General features: G+C 43.1%; 1 protein-coding gene across 1 annotated transcript in view; it reads left to right on the top strand.

Annotated features, from left to right (window-relative positions):
- The first annotated feature begins 13 nt into the window (after nt 1-13).
- The window catches only part of Smim3 (small integral membrane protein 3), a 52,563-nt gene continuing 34,430 nt past the window's right edge, over nt 14-18,146 (top strand). The window contains exon 1 of the mRNA XM_087592258.1: nt 14-33. The gene's annotated coding sequence lies outside the window, so the exon portion shown is untranslated. The remainder of the gene's footprint in view (nt 34-18,146) is intronic.

The raw sequence follows: 18,146 nt of genomic DNA, 5'->3' as shown, positions 1-18,146 counted from the left end.
CGCGTTCCCCACGTCTTTTACGTAGACATTGACGTAAGCTAAGCCGATCCAGCGGGACTTTGCGATCTAAGTGCGCGTGCGCTCCTCGGGTTTGGGTCCCACCCTCCTCGTTTCCGGGAACTTTGGCTGTTATGTCCCTCCTGGGATAGTCTGCCCTAGTCCAAGTCCAGACAGGCTCAGTGCTCTTCTTTGTATCATACAGAAAGTAAAACTGCTGTTTGTTGTTTTGTAAACGGTCTTCCCCCCACCCCCACACCTTTCAGGCCAATATTACATCCAAATTGGAAAGCCGAGTTACAGCAACTCTGTTCTTCTGACGACCTTGCCACAGACCCCTTGAAACATACGTTCTCTCTTTTGAAATAATAGTAAGCTCTAGCATTGGAAGTACTATTCATTTCTAACTATGAAGAGTTAGTGATAAATCTACACACTGTGAACATTTATTATCAATGGTGGAAGACAGGAAGTAGTACACCAAGTTGACAAGGGCCATCTGTATTCTGTGTGTACATCAAGGCTGAGATGTGAAACGACAAGATACCACCCAGAGCCAGGCTCACGTTGTCTGCCACCATGTGTTTGATTAGTGTATTAAGTGTCTGATATTAGAGCCCGTGATGGGAACAGAAAGAGAACCCTTCTATTAATATTAAGAATGGAGATAGAGGAAATGCAAAACTAACACCGCCTCAATTCTCATGAAACTTCCAAGGTAGATACTAGCATTATTTCTGTTTTAGAGAGCAGGAAACCTGGGCTTAGGGAAGCCCAATGGTCTGTTTCCCGTTTTCTCTTGTATTTATTCCAGAGCTTGCACACATCGCCCCCATATAGAATGCCTTCAGCACATTTTCTAGGAAGGTAGTTGCTTACTTTATAAAACGCTTTTCAGTTATACAGCATTTAATGTATATTATCTTATAAACGGTGCCACGTTAATAGTTTAAAGTTTATTAAATTACACTTACTCTTTTTCTAAGGTGGGAGGGATTTTATTCAGAAAGCATAAATACAGAGTGACTATGATGCTTAGTGGGCTGCCTGAGGTAGAATGTTCAAAGACTTTGTACTCTTCTTGTTTGCCAGGAAAACAGCCTGGCACTAGATTAGTTCCATAGATGCATTTTGCTCTTAGGAGAAAGTATATTATTATCCAAATAATTTGCAGGGTTGTTTTTCTTTTTTTATGTTAATGAATTCATTGACCTTATGGATTATCGTGGCGTATCACTTTGGTTTTGTTTTGGTTTTAGTGAGTTTAAGTCCCCTTTCCTGGGTAGAGACACATTCCCCCTCTCAGGACTCAGGCTCTAGGTCCAGAGCCAGTGTTTTCTAAGTGTGGTTCTGCATCACCAGAGGAATTTAAAATGGGAAACCCGGGTTTATTTATGTAGATTCCAAAGGTATAACTTGAAATTTCTGGGCAGGAATTTAACTTCACAGCAGGTTCCCTTGTGAGTCCTACACCTAATGCAGTTGAGAAGAACTGGGTTTTGACAATCACTTGGGTTCTTTTTGTTTTTTGGCTTTTGTTTTTTTTGTCTTTGGGCTTGACAGAGAGCCTTCCCTCTGCTGTCGTCTGGGAGCACTGCTAAACGGAATGTGTAGCATTATGAGGTCACTGTGCTATGGACTAAGGAAAGTCATGGCAGAGAATCAATACACTTTGATCATTTCTTGATAGGTTCCTATCAAATCTCCAAAGGGGTCTGGACCCTGTTCTTGTTAACTCCAGTTATAGCTTCCAGAGTCTGAAAATTAGAATTAACTTCAGAGATCTGTGTTCCAATGACAGCACCCGTGTCAGTCCCAGGTCATCACTAACCTTATTTTTTAACGACATAGCTTATATGTGAATACATTTTGTGAATACTTCTGGGGACTCTTTTAGTCAGCCACAAAGTATGAGTTAACATTCTGTGGAGGAGCTGACTGACATAGGTAAGAGCCTGTGAGTGCACCTCCTTCGCCCTTCAGGATTGTTTGTCCCTTAGAGGGTCCCAGCAAGATGAGGTCCTCTGTGCACACAGTGATGAACAGCCTCATGGTATTTTTTCACTCTTCACTAAGGCCGCATTTTAATGTTGGATTCACCTTGTGTTTTGCTTTTAGGGTGAGCATTGGTTTAACACAGGGACCCAGAAGTAGCACTGCCAGACAGAGGAAAGGCTAACCACATTCAAAAAATACTGAGTGTGTTGTGAACAGCCAGCTCAGTGTGCATTCTCACCCAGACTATAGAAGATGTAAACTTCCCTATTGTTTTGCCAACATAAAATTTCTAATCTGGGTCAATAGCTTTGGTAATCCCTGGCTATGCACTTTTGAAAAAAGAAAACCATTTGTAACGCCAAGTCTTGTTTGAGGACACACAGATTGGGAAGAATACTACTTGTCTTGGTGGGGAGAAGAAAAAGTTACCATGAGTGTAAAAGCACTTTGTGAACTGTGAAGTGCTAGGCACATAAAAGGACATTTCTAAAACCCCTAGTGGGGAGATCCTATTGTGATTTCCTCTCAGAAAAGAACTTGGAGATAGGCTTTGGCCTAGTGAACTTCCAAGTGACTTCTGAGACCCCAGGAACTGTGCCAGCCACGGCTGCCCATTTGCCAAGGCTGCCTTCCCCATGTTGGGCTTCCTGTTTGGAAACTACACTAATCACAGACTTTCCTCTATAGAGTCTGCAGTCTCATCAGAACATTCCAGCAAGTACACAGAAGGGAAAGTAAAAAGTCATGTCTCAACAGCTAGCCCCTCCTGGCTCTTCTGGGAGCCCCTCCCAGGAAATGTAGTGCTGTTGCCTAAACTCTGTTTCCCAAATGTAAACATGGCCAAGGGCTGCAGGCACACGGCCATCCTAGCAAACCTCCTCCATATCCCAAGCAAGCGGATGGAGAATTTTTTCTCTCAAAGCTTATGTTCCTCACATTCTTGCGACCTCTGAGTGCTGCCAAATCTTCACTAGCACCTACCTGCCTTAGTCCAAACCTTGGGTGCTTCCTTGGGGGCTCCTTCCTTCCTTCTTGATTTTACTTTCTAAATAGTTCTAACTTTCATCTCTCGTTGCTCTCTCACAACTGTCTTAATTCAGAGTTGGTATTGTTTTCCTCCCTGGGCTCACTGCTTTCTCTTAGTAGCCACCCAGTCTGCCCTCTTCACTGAGCTAGGTTGGACCAGCATGGTGCTGCAGTGGAGAGGGGGTCAGAGACAGCTGGATGTCTCTCTGTGAGTGTGGTCAGTATTTCAGTGCCTGGCCTGGCCAGGATGAGATAATAAGACCTTGCCTCAAAACAGAAACCAAATAAGCATTGAGATAGACTGGTCTTTCTAAAAAGCACATTTCAAACGTATTTATTTATTTTCTATTGTTTGTCTTCCTTTCTTGGCCTCTCTGTCACCTATAAGACAACCACCCACCTCCAGCCCCAAACTCTTAGGGTAATGGTAAGCGCTTCAGGATCAGAGACCTGTCTGCCTCTTTGGCCTCATATCCGAAAACCTCACCTTGCTTTCAAGTCCTATGTAACTCTAACTCCGACTCAGGAGTATTCTTGGTCCTTGTATCCCTTTGGGACCCTGTAAGTGCAGTTTCCTCAGCCAGGAGCATTGTTTGTTAGTTCCAGGGTACTTTCCTCTATGAAAACTTCCCAAACACTAAAATAGAACTGTGACCTGTTAGAGCACCTGGCATGTGGCATGTTTTTAAAACAAACACGTCTTCTTTCTAAAGCATGAGCTCTGTGGATGCCTGACAAAGGGCTTGATCCAGAGTAGATATACAGTAAATTGTATTTGATGACTTTCACATCTGAACACATTACATGCATGTGCTCTTAAATGCACTAACATTGTCAGACAGGTATACACAAAACCAGACAGGTATATACAAAAAAGCAGAAGACAGCTCAGCTTTTTTCCCCCAGTGCTCTCCTCTTTGCCTATAGTGACTGGATGTTTCCATCCTGACAGGCTGAGTTTCCATAGCAGTTGCCAACAGTGGAATTTCCTGAGTTTAGGTGGCAACCTGCAGGAGCCCTAGGCACTGGTGAAGCACAAACCCAGGTTAAGGAGCAGAGGGAGGAACAGACCCAGAAGACACCTAGCTTGGTGTCTGAAGCCCTGCATGGCCAGCTTCTTCAGTGATGTGCTCAGGCTGCACAGACCAAGGCAGTGGTTGCATTGGCCCTGATGTTGGAGTTGGTAGGCGCCCACACTAGTCTTCTGGTATAGGAGGCTGGATGTGACTAAAAATGAACATGAACTAACAAGATTCTAGTTCCCATCCCTGTATTCTTCAAATGAAAAAAAAAGGCTCAGAGCTAAAGGCCATTTCCATGGGTTCGTTTGCTTTTTAGATAGAGTCTCTTTCCTTGTAGTCTAGGCTGGCCTCAACCATGATCTTTTTACCTCTGGAATGTGTGCCATACTTGCTTTCCATATGTTTCCTTGTTACAGTTTCTGTTTTCTAATCCATAAGCACAGCTTCCCAGTTAATAGCAATTAGCTAATTGATGTCTACAACAGAAGGAAAACCTAGTTTCTCTTAAAAAAAGATTTATTTATTTATTTAATGTATATAAGAACATGGTTGCTGTCTTCAGACACAGCAGAAGAGGGCCATCAGATCCCATTACATGTTGTTGCTGGGAATTGAACTCAGGACCTCTGGAAGAGCAGTCAGAGCTCTTAACCACTGAGCCACTCTCCAGCCCCCTTAGTTTCTCTTTTAACACTTAAAAAGAAAATGTAAATCAAGCCAATGCGAGAGAAAGCCAGTGACCATAGAGGGTCTGTTTGTTTCGCCTTGGGAGTTTGTTAGGTGACCCCTGAGCACATGAGTTACACATTTCTAAAGTGTTCTCAGGTTGTCTTCAGGAGGAGTTTCTCAAGCACACCTCCAGCCTCACTGAGGATTTTCCCTTTGTGCTTCTTCTTCTTCTTCATAGGCTAACAGGACTGTAGTACCAATTCTACAGGACCTGGGGATGCTTCCTCTGTGTTCTGTTGAGTTAGCAGGGACATGGGCTCAGCATCCTCTCTCCGTAGAGGAGATACAACATGACCTCAGGCTAACTGTGGTCATTGCTGTCTAACAGCTGCTTAAAGTTAGGGTAGGATCCTGGCTTCTCAGGATCTGATAGCTCTCAGATGCAAGCCCATGGACACACAGTCTCTGTTCTGCCAACTCTCTGAGCTTACTCTGACTCTGCCCCAGAAAAAATTGCCTTTTATTTTTAAGCAGTTCTTTTTTTTTCTATAGAAGGTAGAGCAAAAAAATGGAAGGAAGGAACCTCAATTTTTTTTTTTTTTGCATAGAATGACAAGATAAGTTTCCTGAAAAGATTGGATTTGAGCAAAGATGGGAGAAAGTAGAGGTTGAGATAAGTGGATAACAGGGGAAGGGTGATTCAAGTCTCGGAGGCCCAGAGGAGCAATAAGTAGGAGGTCAGAGAAGCATTACAGGGTAAGTGGGTGAGAGCCCTGGGGAACAGAAGGATTGACGGCAGCATTTGTGGGATCTTGAAAAGCATTTGTGATACCGGAGTTTGCTCTATGGGACTTGGAGATCGTTTCGTGTGTCTTTGCTTCCTGTGGCGATGATAAACACCAAGATGGACAACAACTTGGGGAGGGAAAGGGTTGATTTGACTAATGGGTCACAGTGCGTCTTAGGAGGAAGCCAAGGTAGGAGCTCAAGCAGCGTAGGAACCCGGAGCCAGGAACTGAAGCAGAGAGCGTGTGAGGCTGTGTTGCTCTCCATGGCTTGCTCCGACTGCTTTCTTATATAACCCAGGACCACCTGTGCAGGGGTGGCCCCCCTCACAGTGTGCTGAGCTCTGTCAGACCAATCATGGATCACGGAAATGCCACACTGGCTTGCCTACAAGCCAGTCTGCTGGAGGCATTGTCTCGGTTAAGCTCCTTTTCTAGGATGACTCTAGCTCGTATCAAGCTGACAAATTCTAACCAGGACAGTGTGTTTTCAAAAGGAGCAGAGACAATCTACTTTTTATAAGTGCCACTCTGTATGTGAAGTTTTTAGAATGAAGACATGGAAAAAGGAGAGAGGTAGAGGTTAGCTAATAGATTGCTACAGTGATCTAGGGAAGACGTTAAAAGGACCAGCGTTGGCACAAGCCACACCAAGACCAAGTTCTAAGAACAAAGGAGATGTATTTGTTCCAGAGGGGAAAAGGGCAGGGAATAAGAGACGAAGACAGGACGTAGAGAATGAGGGAGAAAAAGGGCAAGGGAGATGGGGAAGGGTTATTTGTCCTGGAGAGACAAAGGGCAGACTCTAGACAGGAGATAGATGTGCCCATTGGCAGATGGCAGTTTATGAAGGAAAAAAAATTAGGATGAGTTGGTTAATTTTGATTGGACATGTTAATTAGGGCAACCAAAAGGGGGTCTTTGATTTCTGGACTTCAATACTTTGATAGCTGCACCATGGTAGTCAGCCTCAGGAGGAGGAAGTGGCTAAATAAGGGAATGGGCCTTGGTGGTTAGTGTTAGGAATGTAATGTAACAGTTTTTAACAAATCGGGGAGGGCAAGGCCTGACAGAGCCATGTTTGCCATGCTCTTGCTGCTAGAGCCCCTCTAGAGATGACAGCACCAGGATAGTCTGGCGTATTTTGAAGGTTGAACCTGTGGGGTTTCTTGGGTTAGCTTTGGATGCGTATCGTGTGTAAGGTTTAGCTTGGAACCATGCAGCAAGGCTTTGGTTAGGCCAGGGGATGATTTGTTTAATGACTTGCCTGAATTCACCCACTGGGAGCTAATTTCCTCAGAAACCACTGTTGCTGTCTCTCTGTCAGAGATCCAAATAAAAAGACCAGGAAAGAAAGAGTTTTCCATGTGTAAGAGAATGTGTTAAAACTGACTTACTTGTTCACAGTCTCAGGTTTACTTTGTTTGTGCTTACCAGACAGGAAAGCATATTTCACAAGAGGCCCCAGGAAAGAGCCAGTCACTTGCTAAACACATTAACCAGATCTTCAGAGCTCCAGCTTGAGCTGAGAATTTGCTGCTGTTTTGTGAGAACCCAGTCTATTTGTCATGGTGCCAAAGATTCTTCCAAATAAGCTTTGCTCCTTGCTGTGAGAACAAGATGAGTTCAGGCAAGTACACTGGGAAAAGCATAGCACACTGTTAGCGCTACCAGTGTGCTCCGGGTTCCTCCTTTTCCCGCAGAGAAAGTGTTCAGAGGGAGGAAGTGCTTTGTCTCATCCCCAGCTTACTTCCTGGACATTATGTTGACTTCTTTGGCTACTTTGGATCATCGGCTTTTCCAACTGTCTATATTCCCACCTCTTCATTTTGGTGTTTCTTATTGTTCATTTCTAGAAAGTATTTTTTTTTTTAAGACTTTAAACTACATGTCCGAGGAATTTTCTGCTCTCACAGGGAAGTTCAGCCTGAGGTTTGGTTACTGTTGAGCCGGTCTGGGAAACCGGTCTCTAAGCTTTCTCTGGTGGTTAATACTCTGTGGTATTCATACCCTGGTTACCGGGAGCATGTAACAGAAGTGATGAAACGACAGTTCTAAAAGTGACTATAAAAGTTAATCTGCAGGAAATTGATGATCTTAGAATGTTTAATATTAAGTGAGAGCACACAGTCTTAGAAAGAAAACAACTATATGTTCTCTCCCATGTATAGAATCTAGCCAATAATATAGCACATGTATATATACATGGGGTATGGTACAACGAGTTAACAAAAATGGCTAAATATTAGGGGATGAGGAAGGATTGCGTTCAATAATGAACGTGAGTTATGAAAGAGGATAGAATTGTGTTTCTAGTTCTAACTCCTAGATTCCCCTATTTGATGGTGGGTAAGTGCATACAAATGTATTTGATAGTGAGAATGTTAAATAAGTGAAGCTCCACAGTTTCCATTTCAAAAGGCTACTCTAACTGCGGATGTTCATTGAGTACCGAAGGTTTTGGACCAGGTTAATTTTGGTGTGTAAGATATATATACATATACATATTATTATATACATATACATATATATAAGATTATATACATATACATATATATATATAATAAAGTTTGAAATAAAAAATAAAGTTACTTTTGTGGCCTAGGCTGTAATTCCTGTAATTCCAGTACTTGGGAGGCTGAGGCAGGAGCCTTGAGCTCCAGGCTAGTTTGGTAGAAGCTAAGAAATATTTTTATTATTATTTCAAAATGATAGAAAATAAAAACAAAGTGAGAGAAAAGAAAAACAACCACCCAGCAGCAACAACAAATCCCAAAGCATAAACATAACCTCCATCCCTGTCAGGTGAGTCTTATGAATATTAGCTATGCGATGAGGCCTGTTGTGGAAAGAAGCCGATGTCTTTGCTGAGAGCTAGCAAGTAAGCTAAAGATGGAGACAGCAGCTGTGCTCCAGTTTTGAGAGTTAATCCAAACGGCCGGTCAGTCACCTGGACAGGGAAATGCCCCATTTGGGAAGCTGTTTATTCTGAAGACTTAGGAACAGCAACCAGCCTACCTGAACTGTGTGTGGGAACTCTGTGTGGTTCCATTTGACTGCTGGGAGGTGCTGAGCTAGACCTACCCGGGCAAGAGCTTCCTTCAGGATGTTGTATGACCTACCTGTACCCAGTACAACTCCTTCTCTCTGGTGACTTCTGTCACCTCCTGCTTCTCCTACTGTTCTTCGCCTCATGTCTTCCTCAACTACCTTTTCCGAGGTCAGTGTTCCTGTGATGTTCATTGAAAGAATTCAAACAAGACATATAGAGCGTGGTGTAGAAGAGAGGTGGGGTTTATTACAGGGTAAAGTGAAACACTTTCAAAAACATTCTTTTGGCCAGTGACCAAAGGGACCATTGTGTGTAGAGCATACTCTCAAGTTGTAAGCGTGGACATCAGCCAAAGGGACCATTGTGCCCTAAAATTGTACACTTTAGGTAGGCTTTTTGCCATTTCTTAAGTCTCTAGAATAGACAGCTTCCCCATTGGAGCACTTCACTGTCCAGGTCTCTGACAGGCCTGTTTGGATTAATTCTTAGGAAAAGGATACTCGTGTCTTCATTTTTTTTTTTTCCAGAAAGCCTCACTGTAAATAGGAATTTTGTCATCTTTTGGGCAGTTCAAAATGGAATTCTTCCCTAATGACTCTCAAGCCTCTACTAACTAGCTACCTAACAGTTAAAGGTGGTAATTTGAGAAAAGCTTGTTGTGGGAGTTGTTTTCAAAAGTGTGTGTGTGTGTGTGTGTGTGTGTGTGTGTGTGTGTGTGTGTGTGTATGTGTGTGTGTGTCTGCCTGTGAATCTAAAGGGACGTTATGGTACTCCATGGCTCGTACAAGTGTGATGCTTTCTGAAGCCTAAGACCAGAAGTGGCAGTTGTACAATCAGCCTTTACCACCAGGAACCTTGGGGATGATGGGGAGCATGAGGTAGAATGACCTCTCACCCCTGCTGGAGCTTCTCTGTGAGCCAAGTCTGATGGAAGTGAGCTATCAAGGCGATATGGTCTGAAGCAGAATACAAGAGTCTTGAGACAAGGGTTAGGGTAGTTGAGGGGTTCCTAGAAGGAGGGTCATATGATTATCAGTCTGTGGCCCATGTCCACAGAGACACTCTGAGAAACAATGTAACATGGTTCTCAGAAATTATTTTTCCAATTATAGTTGGTAGGACGTTGAGGATATTTATACCTCTGAAGACTTGTTCCTGGGGAATTGCCAGGTATTTTGACTGACAAACTGCTTTTCTATAGCTCTGGGAAAACCCACAGACACAAGAGTTCTGGCAACTGGAAGTCTGTGAGGCACTGAAGGGGTCACTGATAGGCTTCTCTGAGGTCTGTTGGTGTAGAATACACAGAGGTACCTATCTTCAAAGCAAGGAAGGAATACAGATACAACTTAGGTGCATATTTTAAGGAAACAGTGAAATTGGTAACTGTACTCTAACATCAGGCTTCACAATAATTGTTGGTCTTCATTCCCACGTTTACTTCCTCTGCCTTCTCCCATAGCCAGGATTTGAACTGTCAAAGCTGCATTGTACGTGTTTGCTGTACATTCTGTGTTTCTCTGCTGTGCTTTAGCCAGGCAGGAAAGAGCCCACTTCGCAGAGCATAAAGCCAAGGCACAGAGAGTATTACAGGCTCAGTAGAAGCCAGTTGGGCACAGGACATTTAAGACCAGCTCTGAAAGGCAGGCCTCTAATCCCAGCTACTTAGGAAGGTAAGGCAGGGAATCTCCAAGGTCCATGGCTGCCTGGGCCACTCAGCGAGACCGTGTCTAAAATAAAAACGTCACAAGAGAGGTGAGCTCCATTTTAGAGTGCTCGTTTAGCTTGTGGAAGGCTCTGAGTTCAACTCCCATAACTGCCAACAAACAATCCAGCATCAAGTGCTGTCCATTATCATCTGGATAATCCTGGACAAGTCAAATTAGAAACGAAAAGTATCTTATTATATTCGTTCAGCCTCTCAGTTGGTAGGATTATGGGCATGAGTCACCATGCTTAGCTAAAACATGTTCTTGAAGTCAGGAGGGTGGCACAGGCCTTTAATCTCAGCAGAGGCAGGTGAATTTCTGTGAGTTCAAGGCTAGTCTGGTTTACATGATGAGTTTCTAGGACAGCCAGAACTACGTAGTGAGACCCTGCCTTAAAAAGCAAACAAATAAATAAAAATTATCTTTAAAAGAAAAAAAATCATGAAAAAAAAAACCCAACAAAATGCTACAGTTTTCTTGAAAAAATTAGAAAGGCAAACTGAGATATGTGCTGGTAACAGTCTATCAGCTCTCCTCGCTCTATGGCTGCACAATTGAATACTTTGAAATTAAGCTATGGGAATGCATCCAAAGAACTATACTAACGAGATGGTGTGACCATCCCTCCCGTTTTCCTTTCAGCATCCTGTTCCCTCTCAAATCCTTCTGTCTAGAAAGCTCTATCATTTTGCCTTCCTCCCTTCCTGCCTAATTGTTAATTGGATTATGTACTTTAGTTACAATCAAAAGTTTTAATCAAAGTACACATTTCTTCATGCTGCTTCCAGGCAAGGAGCTGTGTCTTTAGGGAGTTAGCAAGCCACTGCTGCTGCTTTGCAGAAAAGGGCATTTTACTCAAGGGAGTCCCAGGATGAAATGGAATGGGCAGGGACAGAGACTCTTGGGAGTTCTAAGGCCTGCTGCTTGACTCGGCTGGGTGAATGAACATTAAAGTTCCCATAAGGAGCCAGCTGATGTCTGAACCAGGACAGAGCGGACAGTGGTTGTGGTGCCTCGAATGACAATGTCTCCTATACGCTCGGGTGTCTGAAAGTTTGCTCCCCTGTTGGTGGCACTGTTGCGTAGGCTTAGGAAGTATGTCTGCTGGAGGCGGTATGCCACTGGGAAGGGCCTTTGAGAGCTAGGAGACTTGCTGTGTCTAGTGTGAGGTCTCTGGCTCCTGCTCGTAGCCCTCAGCGTCCTGCTCCTGACACTCTTCCTTCCTTCCACCATCATGGACTCTAACCCTCTCAAGCTGTAGGCCCAAATAACTTGGTCATTTTATCACAGCAGTAGAAAAGTGACTAATACAGTGGGTTAATGGGACAAGGCAGATCACCTCTCACAGATGTGTCTTAAGGTAGAGCAGGGCCGAATCGATGGCTCAGTGATTAAGAGCACAGGCTCGTCTTCCAGAGGACCTGCGTCTGATCCCCACACCTAAGTGGCAGCTCACGGCCATCTGTAACTCCAGTCCCAGGGGGTCTGATGCCCTCTTTTGCTCCTGTATGCATGTGGCATACAGATATACATGCAGGCACCCTCTAATAATACTTTTTAAAAAAAAGGTAAATGCATCCGGTAACAATCTTAAGATCTCTGAGCCCCAACTTTAAAGGAATTGTGGAGTTACAAGTTCTTCTAAAAAGTATCATCTGATTTAACTTCATAATCTATGAAGCCTAAAGACTTAGAAAAGGGAGGAGATTTAAACGATGTCCCAGCAAACTGGGGACAAAGGAGCCATGGTATAGTACTGTTTAGTATCATATATTGTGCCAATGTTCTCCCAACACTTTCTGCCACGATGGACTCGCTCTGCAATATCTCCAGCTTGCATAACTCCTATGGCAGGAAACCCACAGTAGCCTGGGAAAGCCTGCTGTACATTTCCAGGGGGTGTTCCTGTATTTTTTCTTCCAGTGACCTGGCCTCTTCCACATCTTTAGTTGTCTCTTTCTGCTCAGAGCCCGGAAGCTGACGTCATTGCCACGGCCTTCCCAGCATCCCACTTTCTTGCTGTTCTCTAAGTTCTGTCTTGTTTCTTCTCGTTGTAGAGGCAGTTTGTGTTCTAGACATACCATTGCCTTGTTAAGTTTTCTTTCCAGACTGGTAGGCACAGTGTGTTTTAGCTGACTTCGTGTTAATTTTGTTAGGCCATAGTTCTTAATGTATTTGGTTAAACATGTCTAGATTTCTCTGCGAAAGTTATTTCTGAGATGAGATTAAGATTTAAATAGAAAGGTTTTAAGATTTTGGATTGTTCTCTTAAATCTGGCTATGCTTCAGCCAATCAGTTTCAAGCCTAAAAAAAAAAAAAAAAAAAAGGTCAGGGGACTCTGCCAACAGGTTGCCTTTGGATTTCAATGTGACATGAGATCTTTCTGTGTTTCAGGCCTGTCCTTCATGGGAGCCAGTTCTCAATTCATTAAAATCAACCTTCCACTCCCCCAACTCTCTCTTTTTCCTTTCCTGAACACATATCTATCCAATTGGCTCTGTTTCCCCAAAGAATTCTGATTTCACATGATAGATTTTTTTTTCTTTTTTCTTTTCTTTTCTTTTTTTTTGCCCCTGGAGCTGAGGACCGAACCCAGGGCCTTGCACTTTCTAGGCAAGCGCTCTACCACTGAGCTAAATCCCCAACCCCCATACAATAGGTTTTAAAGCGTCTAACTTTCCCTTAGACACAAACTCAGAGTTAGAAAGAGAAATCTTAGGTGATTTTTCATTAATTTATGTACTAGAACATTTATTCTACTCCTTCATGCTGGTGATTCAAAAGAAAATGTAATTTGTGTGTGTGTGTGTGTGTGTGTGTGTGTGTGTGTGTGTGTGTGTGTGTGTGTTTGAGAAAGGGTCTTAATAGCCAGTCTGGCCTGGAATTTTCAGTGAAGTCAAGGCTGGCCTTGAACTTGTGATCCTCCTGCCTTAGTTTCACTACCGCCGAGATTAAAAGTGTGCATCACTATGCCTGGATAAAAGGAGTGTTTTGAATCAGACTTTAATTTTCCATTTAGTTTTGGACAAGCAGGGTTTCAGTTTCATAAAAATGTAGGGAGAGAATTAATTGTACCTAGTACCCAGAGCTGCTATTCACATATACTATGTCCTGCAGTAAGTAATCTGCCACTAACACACTCTTTGACCTTTATGGTTTCACTGAATCCTCTTCTGTCTTATTACAACCCCCTGAGATAGGCTGTCACACTCATATTTTATAGAAGGAAAAACTGAGGCCCACAGACATCAATTATGTGACTGTGGCTGTGAAGTAATGCAGAAGAAGCATTCAAAATCAATTTTCCAAAATTCTGAACAACACTCTTGTTTTGCTTTTACTTGGAGACTTTTGGCATTTGGGAAGATGGCCTGAGTTCAGAGCAGTAGAAGCATAACCTTTGGTTGTCTTTGCACTGTGACAGAAATCATCTGTAGCATAATGGAAAGAACAGACAAAACCCCATGTGTACTGGACTCAGCCGTCTCCAAGTTAGCAGCCAACTTTATGGGGTTATAAATCTCCAGACTCTTAATTGATGGTAAATAGTAAAGGAAGCAAAAGCTGCTTCCCTGGAGTCGAATGGTCTTTACGCCATGCTTTCGGATGGCGTGGATGGACAGCTGGCTACCCTTGGGTTTATTTCTGCATGTTTTTATCAGTACACTTTTATAATGACAAACTTCAAAAGTTATTTGTGAGCCAGGCCTGGTAGTACTAACAGTAAAAGTGGTAGGAGGATCAAGGTTCAAGGACAGTCTCGGTCTCATAAGACCCTGTCTCAAGTCTTTAAAAAGAATGATCACAAGCCTGGTTGGTGGCAGGTGCCTTTAATCCCAGCACTCAGGAGCCAGAGCTAGGTGGAGCCCTGAGTTTGTGGCCAGCCTGGTCTACAAAGTGAGTTCCAGGATAGCTAGGGCTACACAGAGAGAACTTGTCTCGAAAAAACAAAACAAAAACAAGCAAGTAAGCAAGCAAACAAAGTTTGATCACAGAGGGCCAGTGAGACGGCTCAGATGCCAAGTCTGATTACCAAAGTTCAATCCCCAGACGTACAGTGTAGGAGGGAACTGGTGGAAAGTTGTACTCTGACCTACCTTTATGCTTGCTCCATACACAGACCACATGCACACAGAATGAATTTTTAAAATACAGTAAAATTGACTGTAGAAATGATGAACTCTTTCCCAGTATTTCTCAGGTTAAATGGCCAAACTAAGAACTGAGTAAAAGAAGAAAGAAGTGTGAGAAAGCCTGGCAGAAGCAGTGTCTCTCTCTGCTTCCTGCCTGTGGACGCAGTGTGACTAGCTAGCTGCCTTGTGTCCTGCTGTCATAGCTGGGGCTGCTCTTTGTGCCATGTGTCCCTACCGGGTGGGATGATAACCTTAAAGCGATGGGTCCGGCACTGGAGAGATAGCTCAGTGGTTAAGAGCACCGACTGCTCTTCCAGAGGTCCTGAGTTCAATTCCCAGCAACCACATGGTGGCTCACAGCCATCTGTAAAGGGATCTGATGCCCTCTTCTGGTGTGTCTGAAGATAGTTACAGTGTACTCCTATAAATAAAGTAAATAAATCTTTAAAAAAAAAAGCGATGGGTCCAATGAGCCTTAGATTGTCAGGTATGTGGTCACAGCAATAGAAAAAGTAACTGATTCTTCAAGTATTCTCTTCTTTGGAAAAGTTGATATATACTATTCAATTTTTATGAATCGGTTGAAGTTTATTGAGGAATATTTTAATATAATAAGCAGAATAAAGCATATCCAAGAGTCACCTCACATATTAATTTTTAGTAGATGGCCAGTAAAGACATGGGCCTGAGGTTTTTAAAAATTTATTTTTATGTTTATGTACATGTATTTGCACCCATGTGTGTGCAGGAGTCCAGGCAGTCAGAAGAGGGAACAGGTAGTTGTGGGTCACTGTGTGGGTGCTAGGAAACGAAGTTTGGTCCTTGAAAAAGCAGTAAGTACTCTTTAACCATTGGGATGGCTATTCTTGGTTGTCAACTTCACTGTGTCTGGAATTAACTAAACCCTAAGGGGCTGGGTACATCTGTGAGGGATTTTTCTTGATTGAAGACCCACCTGAACCTAGATCTGTTGTGGTAGGAAGATATACCTTAAATCTGGGCCACGTCTCTTAGTCAGCCTACATAAAGGACACAGAGGAGGGAACTAGTTGCTCTTCCTGCTTGCCCTCACTTTTGATGACGAGTTCATTATTTCATTGGCATTAGAACATACTTGTTCAGGATTCTAGAATATACTGAAGACCAGCTAAGACACTCAGCCACATAGACTGAACAGCTACTATAGACAGCTATGGTTGGACTAGTGGGACCACAATAAGCCATTATAATATATCCCATGTAATCCCATTATATTATTCATATATTCTATCCTATTCACACACATACACACATACACTCATTCTATCAGTTCTGTTCCTCTATAGAACCCTGGTTCAGGGATTTTTATGGAGGGCATTTTTGGCTTTAAATTATCAATTTAGCCTCTTTATTTGGGTCTTATTCTTTTTTGTTTGTTTGTTTCTTCTTTAGTCACTATCTTAGTCATTGTTTTATTGCTGTGAAGAGACACCATGACCATGTCATCCCTCTCTGTCTCTCTGTTTCTGTCTCTGGCTCTGTCTGTCTCTCTGTTTCTCCGTGTGTGTCTCTCTGTCTCTGTCTTTCTCTCTGATTTTTTTAAGACGGGGTCTCTCTGTGTAGTATTGACTGTTCTGGAACTCACTCTGTAGATATATATTCTCCTGCCTCTGCTTCCCAAATGCTGGGATTAAAAGCATGCTCCAGTTCCACCCAACCATGTCAATTCTTTTTTTTTTTTTTTTTTTCCTTTTTCCGGAGCTGAGGACCGAACCCAGGGCCTTGCGCTTGCTAGGCAAACGCTCTACCACTGAGCTAAATCCCCAACCCGTCCATGTCAACTCTTAAGACAGGAAAGTGTTTAATTGGAGCTTGCTTACAGTATCAGGGGTTTAGTTCATTATCATCACAGAAGGGAACATGGCAGCACACAGACAGACAATGTGCTGGAGAAGGAGCTGAGAGACCTACATCTGGATCTGCAGGCAGCAGGAAGAGAGAGAGACACTGATCTACCTTGGGTTTTTAAAACTTCAAAATCCACCTCCAGTGACACACTTCCTCCAACAAGGCCACATCTAATCTTTCTCAAGTCTTTCCATTCCCTGATGACTTAGAAAGTATGAGCATACGGCAAGGGCACTTTTACTCAAACCACCACAATAGGCTTGGGTAATTATTGTTTTCTTAGGAATGTCCACTTATCTAAGTTGGAGGAAAGAGTTAGTTAGAGTAGTTTTCCTCGTGCTCCTTTACATTTCTGAAGGGTCCATAAGAAGCTTCCATTGTCCACTCCTGACTCTGTTTCCTAAGCATGTTTAGCAACTTGACTCTTTTTTCTTGTTTGATCCCAGCAAAGGCTACTTGGTTTTCTTTTAAAGGAGTGTCTTCTGGGCTCTGGAGATAACTCAGTTGGTAGCCTGTTCTCTAAGTATGTCTGTATTCTGTCCTCAGCACGTAATACATGTATCTGGGTGGGCAGAGAGATGACTCAGTCATTCACAGCACCTGCTGCTGTTGCAGATGACCTGGGATTCAGTCACCATCATCCAGGTGGAGGTTCACAACCACCAGTAACACCAACTCCAGAGAATCTGGCCCCAGGCATGCATTCGTACAGACAGAACATGCACACACAGAAAAACAAGTAAGTGACCTAATTTTTTTTTTTAAAAAAGAAGTGGGACTAAAGAACAGAAAGAAAGGAAGGAAGGAAGACATGAAACTAAGTAAAAAAAAAATCACAAAATCCAAAGTATTTCAGCAAGGGAAAGGTTTTACTGGCTTCTGTAAAAGGGTATGATGAGGCTATGCCAAATGAAGCAGGCGTTCTGCGGGGTTTTATTTATAGCACAAAGGGGCCCTGGCCCTCACTTTGAGTGGTCAGAGCTTGGCATCACGTTCTTACACACTTGGCTGGAATGCACATTTTAGCAGAAGGTGAAACTCTGAACGCGTCCTTCGAGTTTAAAAAGTGCTAACCCTGGAAGAATTGGAATTTCAGCCAGTAGCTTCTTCAAAACCCCATTTAAAATGGAGCTCATTCTTGTCTAACACCTTGACAGAAAAGTTTACCGTCTTCACGTGTGCAAGCACAGGGAGATGCTGCACCTCTGTAGTACATCTGTAGTACAAGGGCATGCCACGATGCTTGGCTTTTGTTGTTTATTCTTCCGAGTCAGTTCTGAGGATCAAGCTCACACGTCAGGCCTGCACGTCAATCACTGTACCACATGGGGCACCTTTTCACACCCTGCTCCTGCAGTGTTGGAGATGGGACCCAGGACTCTGCATACAGGGCACGCACCAACAGAGCTCTGTTCGCAGCTCTCCGAACTCTTTTTCATGTCTCTCCTCATACCAGGAAATCAAAGTGAAGAAATCCATCTCCATTAAGTCTTCTATTCTGTCTCTAAAAGTGAGTGAGTGGATTCCTCTCTTCTCTGGGTTTGCTAATACTGCCTTTCTCTTCCAGACGGACTCCCAACTGTCTATTAGTGCCTGCTGGGACTTTTCATGAGCAGAAGGCTAGACACTGGGCGTATTTCCCTGGAGGGCTTTGTATTTGTAGTCTTGCTTCTGCACTAGAAGTACAATTCTTACTCCTTAGTGAATAAATGATAATACCCAATTAATGACATTTGTTCAGGTATAAAAGTCTGAGGAGGCTTTGATTATAAAATAAATTTGCCCACTATATCCTGATAAAAAGAACAGAATCTTATTTTACTTGTTTTTTATTTATTCAGACAGCAATATATTTAGGGAGGGACTC

The sequence above is a fragment of the Rattus norvegicus genome, chromosome 18 (assembly GCF_021556685.1).
Source record: "Rattus norvegicus strain SHRSP/BbbUtx chromosome 18, alternate assembly SHRSP_T2T, whole genome shotgun sequence".
NCBI lineage: Eukaryota > Metazoa > Chordata > Mammalia > Rodentia > Muridae > Rattus > Rattus norvegicus.
Note: the sequence above shows the minus strand (reverse complement) of the source record. Positions and strands in the feature narration are given on the sequence as shown.